The sequence below is a fragment of the Pseudorca crassidens genome, chromosome 2, assembly GCF_039906515.1.
Source record: "Pseudorca crassidens isolate mPseCra1 chromosome 2, mPseCra1.hap1, whole genome shotgun sequence".
Taxonomy (NCBI): Eukaryota; Metazoa; Chordata; class Mammalia; order Artiodactyla; family Delphinidae; genus Pseudorca; species Pseudorca crassidens.
In genome coordinates this window covers 141,394,479-141,410,127 of record NC_090297.1, presented here as the reverse complement: position 1 = coordinate 141,410,127, position 15,649 = coordinate 141,394,479, and positions in this window count along the sequence as shown.

The window sequence follows — 15,649 nt, the reverse complement described above, 5'->3', positions numbered from 1 at the left end:
CATTCCATTCATATTATGAGCCAAAAAAAAAAAAAAAAAAAAAGAACGGCTAAACCTGAGTAAATTAAAGAAGTAGGCTATATAGAACCATAATAAAATTGTTTAATATGTAGGACAAAGTTTTAGATAATATCATGAATTGAGAGAAACATAATTTGGACTACAGAATTTTAAGTTCTTTTTATTGATTGAAAGGATGGTCAAAAACATTAATTATAGAACTTGTTAACTACATACTGAAATAATAAAATTAGAAAAGCGTAACTTCCAAATTAGTAGAAAGAACAAAATTGGAGAAAAATGAATTTTAAAAACAGGGAAAGGGACAAGTAGAAAACACTAAATAGGATGGAAGAAATAAATCCAAATACCTCAGTAACAACTGCCAATTTGAATAGACTAACTTCTCCAAGAAAAAGACAATTGTGAAACTAGACTTTTTAAAAATCAAGACACGTTCTATTTATAAGAAACACATCTGAAACTTAAGGATATAGAAAAGTTTGCAGTAAACTTTTAGAATAAAAATATATACAAGTGCTAACCAAAGAAAGTTGGTGTGACAAGAACAGACATACAGATCAAAGGGACAGAATAGATTGCCCAGAAATAAACCCACTCGCCTACGGTCAATTAATCTTTGACAAAGCAGGCAAGAATATACAATGGAGAAAAGACAGTCTCTTCAACAAGATGTGTTGGGAAAGCTGGACAGCCTCATGGAAATCAATGAAATTAGAACCCTCCCTTACACCATATACAGAAATAAACTCAAAAATGGCTTAAAGACAAATATAAAACTCAAGAACAAGACTCCGTCAGTTTGAATCGAATCTCTGCCACTTGATAGCTTTGTAATATTGAGCAACTTATTATCTATTCATCTGTTTCTACACCTGTAAAATGAAAATAATAACATATCTACCTCTTTGGGTGGTTGAGAGGATGATATGAGTTAATACTTGCAAAGTACTAAAAAAAATATTTGCAAAGTACTTTTAAAAGTATCAAGCAAATACTAAGAGCTAGGTACATTTTAGCTTACATCGCTTATAGGACTCATCTTTCTAGAGACTGGAATATGAAAGTCTGCAATGCAGGGCTACCTTCCTGGTATCAAAGTTTGCAAGAAAAGAACTAGATTCCTTGTTAAGCAAAGTAAATTATATACATAAAAGAAATGTTCAGTCTGCAGTAGCCTGATAATCTATCTTTTTACTTTCCATATTTCATCATTCATAAGGCACTTTTTTCAAATTTTAACGTCTCTAAAATTGGCATCTTATAATCACTGGTGTCTTGGTGTCACTGTCAGCATTGTTGAAATGGTGATGTAGTTATCATTGACTGTGAATCCACACACGTGATTGATATTCCTGGTAATATGACTGAATAACTACAACCCCGTGATGTTTCAGTCAATAAACCAATTAAGGATCTTTTGAGGAAGGAATATAAACTCTTATCAGCATCTAAAAATCTTCCTTTGACACCTTCTAATAAGATCAAGAAAGCTTCAGCGTCAGTATTTGCAGCAGTAGCTTGAAATAAAATCCTGGTGACAACAGCGGAATACTCTTTTAAGAAGTGTATATATCACCAAAGTCTTCATGGAAGTATATTTATGAGAAATACAGATACAATGATTTTGAGAAAAACAAATGGACGCTAAATATAAAGAAGTTTTAGGAATGTCTTGACCATTTATTTTACTAACGTTTTTCTCCTTATATATGTACAAGAGTGATATGCAATAAAAATCTACATTTAAGTAAGTTCAAAAGACCTCCTTCAACAGTATGAAATCAAATTCTATTTCAAAAGCATTATTTGCAGTGTTTTTCTTTCCTAATGCAGCAAAACTATTGGCACATCTTACAGATGATGGCATCTTATTGTTGATGAATTACAGTAGTTAGACCCACCGTCCTCCTTAGTACCTGGAATAAGTGTGCCCATCAAATTCAACAGCCTTTTCAATGGTCGGTGTCAGGTAATCAAAGAGAAAATTTGCTTCTAACACCTACTAAAAATGAATTACCAGAAATATTAATTACATATTTAGTGGAATTGACACTATAGTTAAGAATATTAATTCTGAAGAATATGCTGAGGATCTAACGTACAGCATGGTCACCAGAGTTAATAACACCGTGTTGAATACTTGAAATTTGCTAACAGAGTAGATCTTAAGTGTTCTCACCAAAAACAAGCAAGTGAACAAACAAAAAAATTAAAAGGTTACTATGTGAAGTGAAAGATGTGTTAATTAACTTGATGGCAGTAATCATTTCACAATGTATATCAAATCATCGCATCGTATGCTTTAACTATACTACAATTTTATTTGTCAATTATACCTCAATAAAGGTGGTGGGAAAATCCTAATTTAACCTGCAACTGCCTTCCTGATCTGATGTCTGATCCTAGGGTATGAGCTGCATGCTGTGTCCATCTCCTCCATCCAATATACACCTTGTATTCTTTGCTTCAAACACACTGGTCATTTCAGCCCCAGGCCCTAATACTGGTTGTTCACTCCGCCCGAATACTGGTTTTTCATCCCCGACCAATTCCTGCAATTGACTCTTCCTACTCTTTAGGTTTTCAGAGAAATTGTATTTCTTCTGAGAAAATATCCATGGTCACATGATCCAAAATAACCCTCTCCCCACTTCTCTACATCACCTTGTCCTTATGTTCGTGCTCCTACGTCACTTGCTTCTGTTTAAATTTATTGGTGAAATGTCTGCTTCTCCCCCTAGCCCATATATGCACTTAAATTGAATAGAACGCCAGGTGGGCATGGTTCTTACCCATCTTTGCAGCTGTAACTTCAGTTCTAAAATTGTTCCTGGCATCCAGTGGGATCTTTGGTTTCAATAAATGAATGCTCACAGCCACCTAATGAAGTGGGTAATGGCATATTTGTTTTACAACTGGAAATTCAGGATTAGAACCCTTGGCTCAAACACTCAGCTGTTAAATAAACAAGATTTTAAATCCAGGTCCATTGTCCATAAAACTTTACTCTCCTCCAAGGTCAGGAAATGACTTTTCTTAAGCAACCATAAATCGAGAAGACACACTACTCAAATGCATAGTGAGTGTCTGTTAAGGTATTTTCAACTCGAGATCCTTGGTTAGTAGCAAAAAGGAAAACAATTTTTAAAAAATATTCTAGTTTTTCATGTGATTTCGGTTTGGCATAACTTGCCTTTATACACATTTGTAATATTCTTCCCTCTTTTCTTTGCCAGGCTAACTTCTACTTGTCCTTCATATCTCAGCTTTGATGCCATCTCTTCCTGGCTATGTACTCGGAGTTTTTAGACCTGGGCTGGGTGCCCATGTTATGTTCACCTAGAGCACCCTGGAAAGGAATCCTCTTATTACTCTGTACTATAATTACCTGTTTACTTGCCTGAAGTCCTTGAAGGGACAGTCTTGGTCACTGCTGTTGTGCTAGCACGTACTACTGTGTGTAGCATATATAGTCAGTGCACAAAACTTATTTAATTGAATACACCATGGTCCCTTAATGGAAATGTGAAGAAAAATAACTTAGCAAAATAATCACAATCATTCCATCAATAAATATTTATTATTCTGGTCCCTGAGGTTACAAAAGTGCACAAAGCAAGCAAATTCTGCCATCTCAGGATGTACTGACATTCAAACACACAGTGTATATATACACCATATAGTGCATTATGTTAAATGGTGATGAGTTCTATAGAGAAAAATGGTCTAAGAGGGACAGGCAGTAGCGTGTGCTTGCTACTTTACACAGAGTGGTGGCAGAAAGTGTCACCTGGTGGCACTGGTGAGTGTCACCTGGTGGCTAGTTGGGGAGACTAGCCGAGCAGGTATATGAGTGAGAAACATTCCAGGCAAAGAAAAAGGCATGGGCAAAGATTCTGATGCAGGAGAGGACTTGAGAGATTTCCAGCTTGTGTTGCTAGAACAAAACATTTGGGGGAAAAAAATTGTAGGAAATGAGGTTAAAGAAGTAACTCAGCCATGTGATGGCTTTAAGCCATCAGGTATTATTCCAAATGCAATAGAAACAATTGGAGAAGCATCTTTTGGGTGAATCATTTCTGCTGAAGTTGGTCTCACCCACCATATATTGACTTCTGGCCTTAACTAAAGCTCTGCTGGCTTTGTTGCTTCACCCTGAAGATATTTTTGTGTGGACTCCATTACTCTAGCTAAGCATACAGCCATTAACAACATATTATACAGCTAAAATACTTGGGGGTGAATGAATTATTGAGCGTGACCCAATGTATGAGGCTTGGATCAGTCATAGTCGATTCTAATAAATGCTAATGGTTAGAAGAAAGTCTGACGAACCGTACTGTTCATCACGCCATTGCTCATATCGCTTCTGCAGTCAGCATGTGCTTACCCACCTGTGTCCCTTTCTCCTACAGTCATCGATTTTACTCAATGATCCTTTTGTCCTTTGGGTGGTGAAAATGTCACTGGAGTTGCAGTCAAAATGCCTGGAATTGTAGCTTCAAAGCATGAGTTTTGGAGTCAGACCTCAGTTTGTGGCAGATCAATTAATCTTACTTTTTGCCTTCAAAATAGGGATAAAAATATCTACCCTTTAGGAGCTTTGTAAGAATTGGGATTATTTGTATTAAAAAATTATCATGACACCTAGCACGTAGCAAATGCTAAATAAATAATATGATTTTTAAATTTATAATATATGCTTGAGCATCTCTGCTCTGTCAAGGAACTTTCCACAGTTGGGTTTACATTATGGTTATGTGAGCCTGTGTGTATTCTTACACTAGTGTGTGTATGCCTTGAGATTAGAATTGCAAGCATATAATTTTTATGCCCAGTACCTGCCACTCTGTATTTGCAAAGGTAGATACTCAATAAATGTATGTTGAAAGCATGAGCAACTGAGTTTTACCGATTTCTGAGAGTCAGACTATTGTAGGTGGTCCTCCACCATCCTTTCCTTAACCTACAAAGAGAATTGGGACACGGTCGGTGTGCGGATTCACCTTCTCTATCCCACTGGAGTATCTCTTTGTTCAATTTCCTGAGAAAGTCAGTCTTCTAGCTGCTTCACCCTCTAGCAAGCCTGTATGTCTCTCTGTCCAGGATGTTCTAGATTTCTCCAGTATCACTGTCTATTCTTCTTCCACGTAATTTGTTGAAAGTTTCCGGTGGGAAAAAAATTTGAACTTGAACAGTTCATTGATGGGGACTTGTGGGTCACATCTGGATTCAATGAATTCTGGTAGTTTGAATATAATATAATAAGGTCCTCAATTTGTTGCTTGACTTTATCTCCTCTCAGTGAAGGCTACTGTTTTGTTTCTCTTCCTGATAAGTAATACATTCACCATCTCAAGTTATAGCCTATTAGGGCAACACACCTCTGGGAACAAAGTCATCTGGTTGATATGTTAGGTTTTGTGGGAAGTGTCGAGTAGTTTGTTGGAGTCTTTGTGAGTTTGCTCTTTCATTACTAAGTTGCTTTGTGTGTGTGCACACACATACCCACACCCACACACACTCTCTTACACAATCAAAAGCAAGAAGCTACAGTGTTTTCCAAATTTGATGTTGCAACATCAAGATGATAAATTTTTACTTTTCAACTGTCTGGGATTACTAAATTAATCTTTATGAAAACTTGTAGTAAATGATCAAGGTACTTAGGAATATGTAAGAAAACCCAATGAATTCCCCAGGAATAATATGGCATTGCATGTTATAAGCACGATTTACTGAGAGAATGTGAAATGAAAAGTCTTAAGTAAGTAAAGAATGCCACAGTGTGGTTATAGTATCAAATTTCATATAAATTTCTGTCCAAAAATTTTTTTGAAGCTAAAATAGGATTAGTTTGTTACTATTAAAGTTTTTTCTATATACTGCAAATTAAAATAAACATTTTAAATCTATCAGTTGTTCAACTTAAAGACACATATGATGATTAATGTTATTATTAATAAAAACCAAAAAGTTACACTACTGGTAAATGACTGAGCAGTATTAAAATGTATTTTTACCTGATTTCAGGTGCTATGCTCTCAACAATCTATAATCTAAGCGGAGGCCTCTATAACCTAAAAGACGTCCCTCACCCCACCCCACCCCTGCAATAATTAACGATCTTGGCTTCACAGGCCTACAGGATCAATTATATTGCACACATAGTTTTGAGAGATCACATTAACACCTCAAACACGACTTGTCAGTTTTGATGTACTTCACAGTAATCTTGTCAAACAAAAGAGACATTCATTTTTGCAAACATGGAGAATAAAACTCAAAATATTTATGTGCTAATGTTTACATGGCACTTAAGTGACATAAGACTGGAGCTTCTGGCTTGAGGTCAGTACATCTGGATGATTATGAGGACAGGTGGGGTCAGAAGCCAGGGGACCAGGACTTCCGGCTAAGCTCTGTCATGTGGTGAGTTGTATAATGTTAAGCAGATCACTGAACTCCAAGAGTTTCTAGTTCTTTTTTTTGGTAAATAAAGTAATTATACTCCCCTTGCTTGTCTTTAGAGACGGTTCTATCAATCAAATGAAATAGTACATGAAAGACCTTTTTACAGACTGTGAGGTACTATAAACGTTAGCTGTTTTTATTATTTTTCTTGCTAACACCACAATGTAAAAATGCTTCAATAATGTGGTAAAGCTTAATCATTGCTTTTCCAAAATCCTATAAGAGCTGTAATTGAAACCTAAGCTAAAATGTCTGCTTAAATCACTTATTCAAAATTATGATTTTTGTACCAGTCTGAAAAATGCATAACCATCAAATTCTTATTGGTAACTTCTCACCTAGGGATGCAGTATTCTTGGCCTAGTAAATCTCTCCACTATATACATTATATGTATTACCTGCAGTAAAACAGAATCTGGAGTTATAGGAGGTGAGTTTTAAATATAATTTTATAGTAGTCTGATATTGGGTAAACCTTCAGAAAATCCAAATGCTGTACACAAATGAGACCAAGATAGCTCACATCTCCCAGGACCTAACATTATAATAAATTTAGATTAGTTGTTCTTTAAACTTGGCTAGAAGAGGACTATCTCCTTGAGAAGCAGGTGACAACATTAATTTCATCAAATGTTTTTAGAAATAGTGTCAAGGGGTATATTTTCTATACATGGTTCAGATCCTCTTCAAATTCCATAACACACAGTATTTGGTTTTATTCATATCATTAGTTATTAATCATGAAACAGGTTCAAGAAAGTTCTGAAATAAGATTATTTACCTACATCCTTTTATATTATGTAATTGCCATAAAATTAGCATAATGACTTTAAAGAGCTTTTCCACGTTCACAAAAGACATAAGAAACTCTGGCAGTTTAAAACCCTGTCATTAAGATTCGTTTCAGCACTTCAATCTTCATGGGTATGGCCAACATTGGAAATGTGTGAAGAGGGTACAGAAGATTTGATTTGATGAATTGGGGCCAAATAATGTCTTGGTACAATATGTAGCAGAATTTATACAGAATTAGGTAAGTTTAGGGTTCATTCAGCAAAGAGTCTTTGGTTCCCTACACGTAATAAGTACCACTGCCAGAGTAACACCCCAGTTCCTGTGCTTAGAAGTTCATGGCAAGGTGGGGAGACATAAATAAATAAATCGTTGGACAGTAGGATGGTGCTATAATGGAGATATGCATGGGGAGTGCAGGTGCAGGGAAGAACCACAGAGGAGAAATGGGGTTTTTTTTGCCCTTAGGAGGAAGGGGAGGATGAAAATGTGAGAGCAAGTAACACCTGGAAATGCTAGCATTTTGAAGAAATTCCAGGCCCATGGACAACATGTATAAAGGCAAGGTTAGAAATTGGGAGGTGATTCTCTAGTGTGCAGAGTAGCTCATTCACTTACAGGTTTTCATTATGTCTTTCTCATTACTCCATTTTATTCCTATGTATCTTTAAATTACTTTACAGCAGCAAACAAAATGAACAAAAGAATGGTTGAATCACTTTAAAAAATATGTGTTACATTATTGTAATCCAATAACATAATATTGTATGTGTGTTCCTAAGTGCAAGACGTGTCCTGAACTATATTTGCTTTAACAGACCTACAGAAGTGCTGAGGTAGAACAATTTTGGGGGAATGCTGCCATCTAGTGGTCAAATTGAGAAATTTACTCACTTGTGAATATATTTCTCAGCAAATTTCTTTCAAATGTGAGTCAAGGAGTTTTATACATTGAATACATGTTTTCCTGTTCACTAAGAGTTAATAATTTATTTACTTTCAGTTATTGGGGTCTCTAACGGTTAAGTCTTACATTTGGCTTCTTAATTCTTGAAGAAATAACTTCTGTAAGAAAAATAAGTTGGCCAAAATGCCTTATATTTCTTTCTTTCTGCCTTCCTTTCTTTCTTTTTTTCTCCCATTTATTCTGAGCCGTGTGGCTGATAGGGTCTTGGTGCTCCAGCCGGGTGTCAGGCCTGTGCCTCTGAAGTGGGAGAGCCGAGTTCAGGACATTGGTCCACCAGAGACCTCCCAGCTCCATGTAATATCAAATGGTGAAAATCTCCCAGAGATCTCCATCTCAACGCTAAGACCCAGCTCCACTCAATGACCAGCAAGCTACAGTGCTGGACACCCTATGCCAAACAACTAGCAAGACAGGAGCACAGCCCTATCCATTAGCAGAGAGGCTGCCTAAAATCATAATAAGCCTACAGACACCCCAAAACACACCACCAGACGTGGACCTGCCCACTAGAAAGAAAAGATCAAGCCTCATCCACCAGAACACAGGCACCAGTCCCCCCCCCCACCACCACCAGGAAGCCTACACAACCCACTGAACCAACCTTAGTCACTGGCGGCAGACACCAAAACCATGGGAGCTACAAACCTGCAGCCTGTGAAAATGAGACCCCCCAAACAGTAAGTTAAGCAAAATGACAAGACAGAGAAACACACAGCAGATGAAGGAGCAAGGTAAAATCCCACCAGACCAAACAAATGAAGAGGAAATAGGCAGTCTACCTGAAAAAGAATTCAGAGTAATGATAGTAAAGATGATCCAAAATCTTGGAAATAGAATGGAGAAAACACAAGAAATGTTTAACAAGGACCTAGAAGAACTAAAGAGCAAACAATGATGAACAACAAAATAAATGAAATTAAAAATACTCTAGATGGGATCAATAGCAGAATAACTGAGGCAGAAGAACGGATAAGTGACCTGGAAGATAAAATAGTTGAAATAATTACCACAGAGCAGAATAAAGAAAAAAGAATGAAAAGAATTGAGGACAGTCTCAGAAATCTCTGGGACAACATTAAACGCACCAGCATTCAAATTATAGGAGTCCCAGAAGAAGAGAAAAAGAAAGGGACTGAGAAAATATTTGAAGAGATTAGAGTTGAAAACTTCCCTAATATGGGAAAGGAAATAGTGAATCAAGTCCGGGAACTGCAAGAGTCCCATACAGGATAAATCCAAGGAGAAACATGTCGAGACACATAGTAATTAAATTGGCAAAAATGAAAGACAAGGAAAAATTATTGAAAGCAGCAAGGGAAAAACAACAAATAACATACAAGGGAATCCCCATAAGGTTAACAGCTGATTTTTCAGCACAAACTCTGCAAGCCAGAAGGGACTGGCAGGACATAGTTAAAGTGATGAAAGGGAAAAAGTACAACCAATATTACTCAACCCAGCAAGGACCTCACTCAGATTCGATGGAGAAATTAAAACCTTTACAGAGAAGCAAAAGTTAAGAGAATTCAGCACCACCAAACCAGCTTTACAACAAATGCTAAAGGAACTTCTCTAGGCAGGAAACACAAGAGAGGGAAAAGACCTACAATAACAAACCCAAAACAATTAAGAAAATGATAATAAGAACATACATATCGATAATAACCTTATTATCTTAATTGTTAATGGATTAAATGCTCCAAACAAAAGACATAGACTGGCTGAATGGATACAAAAACAAGACACGTATATATGCTGTCTACGAGAGACCCATTTCAGACCTAGGGACACATACAGACTGAAACTGAGAGGATGGAAAAAGATATTCCATGCAAATGGAAATCAAAAGAAAGCTGGAGTAGCAATTCTCATATCAGACAAAAAAGACTTTAAAATAGAGACTATTACAAGAGACAAAGAAGGGCACTATAAAATGATCAAGGGATCAATCCAAAAAGAAGATATAACAATTGTAAATATTTATGCACCCAATATAGGGGCACCTTAATACATAAGGCCAATGCTAACAGCCATGAAAGGGAAAATCGACAGTAACACAATCATAGTAGGGGATTTTAACACCCCACTTTCACCAATGGACAGATCATCCAAAATGAAAATAAATAAGGAAACACAAGCTTTAAGTGACACATTAAACAAGATGGACTTAATTGATATTTACAGGACATTTCATCCAAAAACAGCAGATTATACTTTATTCTCAAGTGCTCATGGAAAATTCTCCAGGATAGATCATATCTTGGGTCACAAATCAAGCCTTGGAAAATTTAAGAAAATTGAAATCGTATCAAGTATCTTTTCCAACAACAATGCTATGAGACTAGATATCAATTACAGGAAAAAATCTGTAAGAGCTAAAAACACATGGAAGCTAAACCACACACTACTTAATAACCAAGAGATCACTGAAGAAATCAAAAAGGAAATCAAAAAATAGCTAGAAAAAAATGACAATGAAAACATGACGACCCAAAACCTATGGGATGCAGCAAAAGCAGTTCTAAGATGGAAGTTTATAGCAATACAATACTACCTTAAGAAACATCTCAAATAAACAACCTAAACTTACACCTAAAGCAATTAGAGAAAGAAGAAGAAAAAACCCCCAATTTAGCAGAAGGAAAGAAATCATAATGATCTTATCAGAAATAAATGAAAAAGAAATGAAGGAAACGATAGCAAAGATCAATAAAACTAAAAGCTGGTTCTTTGAGAAGATAAACAAAATTGATAAACCATTAGCCAGACTTATCAAGAAAAAAGGGGAGAAGACTCAAATCAATAGAATTAGATATGAAAAAGGAGAAGTAACAACTGACACTGAAGAAATAAAAAGGATCATGAGAGATTACTACAAGCAACTCTATGCCAATAAAATGGACAACCTGGAAGAAATGGACAAATTCTTAGAAATGCAGAACCTTCCGAGACTGAAGCAGGAAGAAACAGAAAATATAAACAGATCAATCACAAGCACTGAAATTAAAACTGTGATTAAAAATCTTCCAAAAAAAAAAAAAAAAAAGCCCAGGACCAGATGGCTTCACAGGCGAATTCTATCAAACATTTAGAGAAGAGCTCACACCTATCCCTCTCAAACTCTTCCAAAATATAGCAGAGGGAGGATCACTCCCAAACTCATTCTACGAGGCCACCATCACCCTAATACCAAAATAGACAAAGATGTCACAAAATAAGAAAACTGTAGGCCAATATCACTGATGAACATAGATGCAAAAATCCTCAACAGAATACTAGCAAACAGAATCCAACAGCACATTGAAAGGATCGTACACCACGATCAAGTGGGGTTTATCCCAGTAATGCAAGGATTCTTCAATATGTGCAAATCAATCAATGTGATAAACCATATTAACAAATTGAAGGAGAAAAACCATATGATCATCTCAATAGATGCAGAAAAAGCTTTTGACAGAATTCAACAGCCACTTATGATAAAAACCCTCCAGAAAGTAGGCATAGAGGGAACTTACCTCAACATACTAAAGGCCATATATGACAAACCCACAGCCAACATCGTCTTCAATCGTGAAAAACTGAAACCATTTCCACTAGGGTCAGGAACAAGACAAGGTGGTCCACTCTCACCACTATAATTCAGCATAGTTTTTGAGGTTTTAGCCACACCAATCAGAGAAGAAAAAGAAATAGAAGGAATCCAAATTAGAAAAGAAGTAAAGCTGTCACTGTTTGCAGATGACATGATACTATACATAGAGAATCCTAAAGATGCTACCAGAAGAGTACTAGAGCTAATCAATAAATTTGGTAAAGTAGCAGGATACAAAATTAATGCACAGAAATCTCTTGCATTCCTGTACACTAATGATGAAAAATCTGAAAGTGAAGTTAAGAAAACACTCCCATTTACCATTTAACAAAAGGAATAAAATACGTAGAAATAAACTTACCAAAGGAGACAAAAGACCTGTATACAGAAAACTATAAGACACTGATGAAAGAAATTAAAGATGTTACAAACAGTTGGAGAGATATACCATGTTCTTGGATTGTAAGTATCAACATTGTGAAAATGACTATACTATCCAAAGCAATCTACAGATTCAATGCAATCCCTATCAAACTACCACTGGCATTTTCCCCAGAACTAGAACAAAAAATTTCACAATTTGTATGGAAACACTAAAGACTCTCAATAGCCAAAGCAATCTTGAGAAAGAAAAACGGAGCTGGAGGAATCAGGCTCCCTGAATTCGACTATATTACAAACCTATAGTAATCAAGACAGTATGGTACTGGCACAGAAACAGAAATATAGACAAATGTAACAGGACAGAAAGCCCAGAGATAAACCCACGCACATATGGTCATCTTATTTTTGATAAAGGAGACAAGAATATACAATTGAGAAAAGACAGCCTCTTCAATAAGTGGTCCTTGGAAAACTAGATAGCTACATGTAAAAGAATGAAATTAGAACACTCCCTAACCCCATACAGAAAAATAAACTTAAAATGGATTAAAGACCTAAATGAAAGGCCAGACACTATCAAACTCTTAGAGGAAAATACAGGCAGAACACTGTATTACCTAAATCATAGCAAGATCCTTTTTGACCCACATCCTAGAGAAATGGAAATAAAAACAAAAATAAACAAATGGGATGTAATGAAACTTAAAAGCTTTTGCACAGCAAAGGAAACCATACACAAGACGAAAAGACAACCCTCTGAATGGAGAAAATAGTTGCAATCGAAGCAACTGACAAAGGATTAATCTTCAAAATTTACAAGAAGCTCATGCCGCTCAATATCAAAAAAACAAACAACCCAGTACAAAAACGGGCAGAAGATGTAAATAGACATTTCTCCAAAGATATACAGACTGCCAATAAACACATGAAAGGATGCTCAACATCACTAATCATTAGAGAAATGCAATCAAAACTACAATGAGGTATCACCTCACACCGGTCAGAATGGCCATCATCAAAAAATCTACAAACAGTAAATGCTGGAGAGGGTGTGGAGAAAAGGGAACCTTCCTACACTGTTGGTGGGAATGTAAATTGATACAGCCACTATGGAGAACAGTATGGAGCTTCCTTAAAAAACTACAAATAGAACTTCCATACGACCCAGCAATTCCACTACTGGGCATATACCCCAAGAAAACCATAATTCAAAAAGAGTCATGTACCACAGTGTTCATTGCAGCTCTACTTACAATAGCCAGGACATGGAAGCAACCTAAGTGTCCGACAGATGAATGGATAAAGATGATGTGACACATATATACAATGGAATATTACTCAGCCATAAAAAGAAACGAAATTGAGTTATTTGTAGTGAGGTGGATGGACCTAGAGTCTGTCATACAGAGTGAAGTAAGTCAGAAAGACAAAAACAAATACCGTATGCTAACACACATATATGGAATCTAAATTTAAAAAAAATTAGTCATGAAGAACCTAGGGGCAGGATGGGAATAAAGACACAGTCCTACTACAGAATGGACCTGAGGACCTGGGGAGGGGGAAGGGTAAGCTGGGACAAAGTGAGAGAGTGACATGGACATATCTACACTACCAAATGTCAAACTGATAGCTAGTGGGAAGCAGCTGCATAGCACAGGGAGATCAGCTCGGTGCTTTGTGACCACCTAGAAGGGTGGGGTAGGGAGGGTGGGAGGGAGGGAAACGCAAGAGGGAGGAGATATGGGGATATATGTATATATATAGCTGATTCACTTGGTTATAAAACAGAAACTAACACACAATTGTAAAGCAATTATACTCCAATAAACATGTTTTTAAAATTAATTAATTAATTAATTTAAAAAAACATAACAGAGTAAGAAATTCACCTAAGTTTACCATGCAAAACATTGACTCATGTCAGGACAATTCGCTTCTTAGGTTCCTTTTTCTTGATACATTAGAGGCTTGTTTCATCATTAATTTTCTTGGTAAAGTTATGGATCCTTTATGTGATGTGAATAATATCTATTTTGTGAGTTTGGAATTTGGAAGGTTTGAGGTTTTCTAATGTAATGTATTAGCGTAGGCTAGTTGATGCCAGGGCATCAACCCCTAAATCCCAGGGATTTCACACAATAAAATTTATTTCTCATCTTGACTCAGCTGTAGCTCATATCACATCTGCTTGCATTTCATCGGGCTAGGCTGCAGGGGAATGGAAAATGAGCAGGAGTAAATTAAAATTTGGGGGAGGATTACTGTCTGCCACAGGAGATATATAGTCTGTTTGTTCATTTATTAATGTATATATAAAGTAAGGCTTAGGGATCATTTGGGTTTGCAAAGCATTACTGTGCTTTTATTTCTGTTTTGCTTTGTGTTTCTGTAAAGGACCTCAGGATCACAGAATTGTTTTCATCTTCATCCTTCGCTCATGGCATTCTTATGGATGGTCCATACGTGACCCTCTTCTATGTACGTATATGTGCCTGCATGTGTGTATTTAATAACGTAATAAGCACCTGTGGACTTAATAGCGAATATGAAAGCTCAGACTGTGGCAATAAGTTACATCCAGCTGTGTGGTCCCCGCTCCATCCATCTGCTGATCAACACACACTCCCTGAGCCGGTGGTGAGTCACCTCACATCTGACAAATGGGCCAAGCTCAGTTTCATCTCTGCACCTCTGTTCATGCAGTTTCTCCAACTTAGAAGGTTCTCCTAACTTCTCATGGCTTCCTTGAGAAGGAGAGCAAATAAGCAAATCATCCATATATTGCCACAAGGTAGAACCCAGGGAACTTTATATCATCCAGATCAGCCTTCAGGATTTGTGAGAAATAAGGACTTTCAGTAAGTTGAAGCATTACCGTCCAGGTGAATTGTTGTTTTCCCAAGTAAAAGCATAAGGTATTGGCTAGCTTCATTAACTGGAATACTCAAGAATGCACTGCATAAATCAATTACAATAAAGAATTTGCTTCCAGGGAAAATGGATGTCAGTAGCACATGAGGGATAAGAAAAACAGGGTGTAGAGGAATAACAATGTTTATTCCTCAGAGGTCCTAGACAAACCTCCATCCTCAGCACTATTTTTTAGCCTATGATTTATTTCTTTGGCTTTTATTCAGTAAAGAAAAAATAGTATTTACAGTGATCATCTGTAAGAAGAGTTAAAAGAAGAAATCATGGATATAAAATGAAAGCCACTCATGTAAACCTCTTTAATTCTTTGAGAATCCTCCAACCGAGATTCTGCTGCCAAAATTTTAATTTTAACATTTTGAAACAGTGCCAAGCTTACAGAAAGGTCGCAAGTAGAATTCGAAAACATTTTTTTTCTTTTGTGAGTCATTTGAAAGTAGGTTGCCAGCATGATGTTGTATCACGTAAAAATATTAATGTGT